The sequence below is a fragment of the Rattus rattus genome, chromosome 7 (assembly GCF_011064425.1).
Source record: "Rattus rattus isolate New Zealand chromosome 7, Rrattus_CSIRO_v1, whole genome shotgun sequence".
NCBI classification, from domain to species: domain Eukaryota; kingdom Metazoa; phylum Chordata; class Mammalia; order Rodentia; family Muridae; genus Rattus; species Rattus rattus.
The window spans coordinates 115,353,492-115,360,030 of NC_046160.1; the positions used below are offsets into that span (position 1 = coordinate 115,353,492).

The 6,539-nt window shown below is 44.7% G+C and overlaps 1 pseudogene; it reads left to right on the forward strand.

The window, feature by feature from the left end:
* The first annotated feature begins 1,768 nt into the window (after window positions 1-1,768).
* On the forward strand, window positions 1,769-6,087 carry LOC116906188 (annotated as a pseudogene).
* The last annotated feature ends 452 nt before the right edge of the window (window positions 6,088-6,539 follow it).

The window sequence follows — 6,539 nt, forward strand, 5'->3', positions numbered from 1 at the left end:
TCAGTGGTTTGCTGCTGGCATTCGCCTATGTATTTCCTGTATTCTTGCTGTGTCTCTCAGGAGAGATCTACTATGTTCATAGCAGCCTTATTTATATTAGCCAGAAGCTGGAAAGAACCCAGATGCCCTTCAACAGAGGAATGGATACAAAAAATGTGGTACATGTACACAATGGAATATTGCTCAACTATCAAAAACAATGCCTTTATGAAATTCATAGGCAAATAGATGGAACTGGAAAATATCATCCTGAGTGAGCTAACCCAATCACAGAAAAATACACATGGTATGCACTCATTGATAAGTGGCTATTAGCCCAAATGCTTGAATTGCCCTAGATGCACAGAACACATGAAACTCAAGAGGGATGACTAAAATGCAAATGCTTCACTCCTTCTTTAAAAGGGGAACGAGAATACCCTTGGCAGGGAATAGGGAGGCAAAGTTTAAAACAGAGGCAGAAGTAACACCCATTCAGAGCCTGCCCCACAAGTGGCCCATACTTATACAGCCACCCAATTAGATAAGATGGGTGAAGCAAAGAAGTGCAGGCCGACAGGAACCGGATATAGATCTCCCCTGACAGACACAGCCAGAATAGAGCAAATACATAGGCGAAGGCCAGCAGCAAACCACTGAACTGAGAATGGGACCCACGTTGAAGGAATCAGAGAAAGGACTGAAAGAGCTTGAAGGGGCTCGAGACCCCATGTGAACAAAAATGTGAACCAACCAGAGCTTCCAGGGACTAAACCACTACCCAAAGACTATACATGGACTGACCCTGGTCTCCAACCTCATAGGTAGCAATGAATGGCCTAGTAAGAGCACCAGTGGAAGGGGAAGCCGTTGGTCCTGCCAAGACTGAACCCCCAGTGAATATGATTTTTGGGGGGAGGGAAGTAATAGGGGGAAGATGGGGAGGAGAACACCCATATAGAAGGGAAGGGGGAGGGGTTAGGGAGATGTTGGCCCAGAATCCGGGAAAGGGAATAACAATTGAAATGTAAATAAGAAATACTCAAGTTAATAAAGATAAAAAGAGAAAGGAGTGTAACATAGATGTAGGCAAAGGCATGTAAACATTGACACATGTGTTTATTATTCTGTGAGTTTCCATAGAGACCAAGGAACACATACATAAAGTTGGATCTTTTGTGAAGTGACTTGGGAAGCCCTGAACAAAGTTAGTTGCAGCTCTTACTGGTAACAAGTAGGTCAGGGCTGGTGCCTTGACTGCTTACCTGTTCCAGACTGACCTTTGAACTATTACAGAAACAGAGGCCAAAGTGAGGACATCCAGTGGACCTGTTGTTTAGAATATCGTTAGAGGATTTCCCACCAGATGTTCTGCAAGGTAGAGCCTGTAAATCATATTCACCACAAATCATCCTGTTTTTCCAAGTGTCAGCAGAGAGCACAGCTTGTTTTGATCCTCATTTTGGAAGATGAGGGAGGAATCCCTAGGGATAAATGGACATTAGTGTGCAGAGTAAAAAAACACACCAAAAAGACAGCAGTTCTGCACATCCCAGGATTCACCTAACAAAGATGCTAGCAGCTGGCTTCAAGTCTGCATGTAATGCCCAGAAAATCTTCTCTTGAGGCACAGAGGATGGAGCCTTCTCAGGACTTGTGTTACCGGCTAAGACATGCAGGCTTGGTTCATGGGAGATAATTGTTCTTAGGAAACTGGAATTGAACTGAGGGACATTTCTTCAGTGAATACAGTGTCCTTTCTCATCTGGCTATGGAAGTTGCAGGTGCCATGGGCTATGCACCAGGAAAGTAAGTGGAGCCTGTTCCTTCTGACCCTCCACAGAGAAGAAGTAGTGAGACATTGCAGAGTCCAGGTCCTGATGTAGGATCGAGGAGGAGGCAGGACTGTTAGAGTGTCCCTCTGGGAGAGGTGGCATCACTGCCATGCTCACATCAGACAGAATATGAGCCTCACTCATGGTCAGGGACCACAAATGCTGGTAAATCCATGGCCAAAAAGAAGGGCTACATTCTCTCCTAGCAAGAAAAAGAGGACAACAGCTCAGCCACTGAGACAGATATTTTCCTAGCCTGTTGTCTGTGGAAATCATTTTGAAATAAATATTGTTGAATGCTATTTCAAAAAATGCTTACAGAGGATGAAGGTCGCTGAAGCCCAGCCTCCTCTACAGATATGTCACTGCTCTGGGGACACGAGGTAAAGCTCCATTGCCTCCCTCCCCTGCTCCCCATTCTCCTACACACTTCCAGTCTCCTCTCCACTCCATCTTCCCCTTGACTCCTTCATCCTTTCCCCTTCTCTGCCTCCTATTGCCCTTCCCCCTCTTTCTTGCACTTTCCCACTCCTTCTCCCATAACCCATCTGTCTCCTCTCTTCCCTATCCTTCCTTGCCTGTCCATTCCTCTCTCGTCTAATTTCCTATTTGAATTCCAGTACATGTGGGAAAAGACAACAGCTGGGCAGCCATGTTTACACAATCAGAGGATTCAATTTTTTTCACTATGGGAGGGGAGTATGGACAAATTAGCCCTCTAGATATTGTCCACGTCTACTCCCATATCTGTGATGAGCCAAACACGTTTGCCTATTATGTCACTGGGCCAGACAACAGGCTGCCCTGAGAGGTCTACATATTTGTGTGCCACCAAACACCAACCCTGACAGATGTATTGAAAACTGGTATAAATATCAGAAACACAAACAACATTTAATTTTAATTCCATCAGGAGGACTTCCAAGCCTGAGGTCATGTGAAATCCTGGTAGGGTTTAAAGGACCTCTCCCTATTGGTCCTTGTAATATCTGTTCTCAGTTTTGACACTGAACCAGATGTCTCCAATGCTTCCTTTTAATTAACCTTCCCCTGAAGCATGCTCTTGATACAGCCCAGTACTCTAAGATATTTCTTTGACATGTCTCCTGGAAGTAAGGGTGAGCCATAGGCACCCATCCACTGCTCCTTCCCTGAGTTGGCACTAGAGGTTTGTGATACAGAATAATACAGGTGCAAAGGAAGAAGGCTCCCTGACTTCTCACAGGGACTTATGCCAATACAGATAAGGATAAGAGATTGCACAAGGTTTGTACCCAGCTCCATGAACCTTCACCTTTCATAATTAGAAAAGTAGAAAAATGTGTTTTAGCAACAGCACTTCCCTCGTGGATGTGGGATGCACATTTGGTATTAATGCCATCTGAGTCTCCAGAGCACGTCCTGAGGACAGTCACAGAGGTAGGAAGGTCATCAGAGCAAGTCACAATACACACAACATGGGAGAAGTAGGAGCTAGTCCTCTCTGGCTCAAAAGCTTTGTGTTCTGGTTTGGTTTAGTTTGGTTTGGTTTGGTTAGGTTTGGTTTTGGTTTTGGTTTTTGTTTGTTTTTAGCCTGAAGAACAGAGAAAAACTCCTTCACTGAGGCTCTGGGGAACTTGATGGCCGGGATCCACCCTACTGTCCTCTGCTACTCAGATGGCCCACTGGGAAGACACAGGCAGTCCACAAAAACAGAGACCATGGAACCCAAATGGATAGTCTAAAATTGACCTCTATCAACACTGACTTTGCCTTCAGGCTCTACAAGGAGCTGTCTTTGACGAATCCAGATAAAAATATTGTCTTCTCCCCACTTAGCATCGCAATTCCCTTAGCCTCCCTGTCCCTGGGAGCACAAGACAATACCTTGGAAGGCATTCTAGAAGGTCCCAGGTTTAATCTCACAGAGTCCCCTGAGGCAGACATTCACCATTGCTTTGGAAACCTCCTACACTTGCTCAACCAACCAAGGGACCAGGTTCAGATCAGCACAGGAAGTGCCATGCTTATTGAAAAGAACCTGTAGATCCTAACCAGATTCAAGGAGAAGGCAAGGGCTCTGTACAAGACTGAGTTCTTTGCAGCTGACTTCCAGCAGCTTCTTGAGGCTGGAAAATCATCCATGACTATGTATGGAAACAAAGCCATGGGAAGATCAAGGAACAGGTCTCAGACCTAAATGAGAACACATCCATGGTGGTAGTGAATTTTCTGTACTTTCAAGGTCAGACCAGTCATTGGGGAATCAAGGAAGTGAATGTTGACTGGGATCCTCTCTCAAGTAACTGATCACTAGAGAGGAGGAGACTTGCATGCCTAACTGCTTATTAGCAGTAGTACTTACTTCTCCTATAACATTTTTTAAAATATAGATGTAATTCCAGAGATGTTCCCAAAAGAAACCATGAACTGTCAATCTAAGAGTGCTGATACGGTTTGTGACTTAAACTTATTGATTAACAGAATTACATATATTCCCATAAGTGAGTAAGGAGAAGACATGCCTATTCCATACACAAGTGGAATCCTGCACTTGTCCAGGGCAGGCATTTCTAATATGGTGTTATATGAGATATTCAACCCTCTGGTGAGTCTCATGCTAATCTATCAGGGTCTTAGTAGGCTGGGACTTCTTGACCTAAAGGACCATAGAGACACTAAACTTAAGTGGGAAAATAGCATAATGCAAAACTAGTGATGAGCCCTGGTTGCAGTTCCTATACAGGACTTCTTCCCTTAGTGTATTGTGTAATGACCTAGTTTTGGGTATGGAGAAGCAGGGACTGGAAAAATCCATCAGAAAAGAGGAAGTATAAACCAGGCAGTGGTCTGTGTTTAGTGTCTGGCTGCTTTGTGGAAATTTATTTTCACATAATTAATATACAGGCAGCTTGAAAGGTCAGAATTCCCAAGATACATTGCTGGGGCAGGAAATCTGATTGGTTTTGGCTAAATGATTGTTAGAGATTCATCTGGGGACATTATGGGTAGAAGTAGTCATGGATAATTCAGTGACACCACACATACCACTCTCTGACTGATAGAGACCGGGGGACAAGATGACAGCCCAGATGTTGTCTGACAGAAGTCATGATGTAACAGAACTGGGGTGAATCTTGGGCTGATTAAAGTTAATCAGGGTAGAGGGAGAGCAGCCCTGGGCTATAGGCAGAAAGTCAAGGTGACAGTGGAAGAAATATGGGACAGGAGGACAAAGGGAAGAAGAAGTGAATGTCCCAAGAGCTGCTGTGGGCTGGGAATGGCAGAAGCAGTGTAATAGCCTGAAAGGTTAGGACATGGCTTTCTCAACTCTCCCCAGTATACAGTCTCAAGTGCTGCTTGGTGGGAGGTGGATATATCTTTAGGCTATGGGATGCCAAGAACAACAAATTGTTTCACTCTCAAGGCCCACAGTGTGAACTGGGAGTGGGGGCATAGAGTAGGAATTTAGGATAAGCCTGAGCTGAACCTCTGATTGTTGGTGGTGGCCATAGACCACATGAGGATGATGACTCCTTATCCATGTCTCAGCCTGCAATCTATGGGATAATGAACTGCTCACAATATGGGAGAACTCAGTCTCTGCTGTTCTGTTCCCCACTATAACCTGCCTCACAAGCCATTGCCTTCTAAACGTGATTCCCCCTGAGGAAAATGAAACCTTCAACCCAACCCAGGCTCCAGTCTCACCATCTTCACTCTCATCTCTCTTACACACTCCAACCCAGATCCCTGACTGTGTAAGGAGCCCAAGTAGCCAGGTGGTGGATTTGAGGATCTTTTCTAAACCAGGTCTGGATCCTCATTGCTACAAGTTTGTCCACCCACCAAGGTTTCTCTGGTTCAGCATATGCCACACTGAGGAATACTCTCAGTGACTGAAGATGGAAAGATTCCTGTCATGTCTGAGAAGGTAAGCAATGAGGAGGAGGAGGACAGTATCAGCTGCTGTAATAATCTGATGATTTTTCTCATCTTTAGGCAATTGGAAATGTTTTTTCACCCACTCTGTATGTTCATGGCCACCATTTCTTTGGACAAGAGGAGGCCTGTGAAAGTGTCCATGAGGAAAATTGAAGACCTGATGACACCCTACTTCCAGGATGAGGAGTTCAAATGCACTGTGGTGGAGCTGAATTACAAAGGCGATGGCAAGGCCATGTTCATCCTCCCTGAAGAGGGCAAGATGAAGCAAGTGGAAGCCCATTCACAACCAGAGTCCATGAGTAAGTGGATGAACTCTCTGAAACTCAGGACCCAGAACTGTCATTGACCCCTGTACTGCAGTTGTCCTGTTAGCCAGTGTCCCTATACCTCAGAGTCTTCCTTATAACCAGTGTAATGGTTAAAGTGTAATCAGAGAACAGGTGATATGAGTTGAATTCCTCTCCTCCATCTCAGTTGCTGGATGGGCTGATTTTACTGTGGTTTTTGTTGTGAACAGAATGACATAAGCTTGAATGAGTAATGAGGTTTCCTGTGTTTCTAACCGGATGTAAATGACAAGAAGTCCTGAATGAGTCTTTGCAAGGCAGAGGGAATTGTGGTGAGATATCAACTTGGAAAATCAACTGTATCCCCTATAGCCATCCTGTCACCTTATCACCCATTCATTCACCATCCATGGAGACTTGAAGACCTACTATGTGAAAATCTCCAACTTTAATCCAGAATCAGAGAAGAATGAACAAAATTCTCATCCATATGGTCTATCTTGGAATTGAG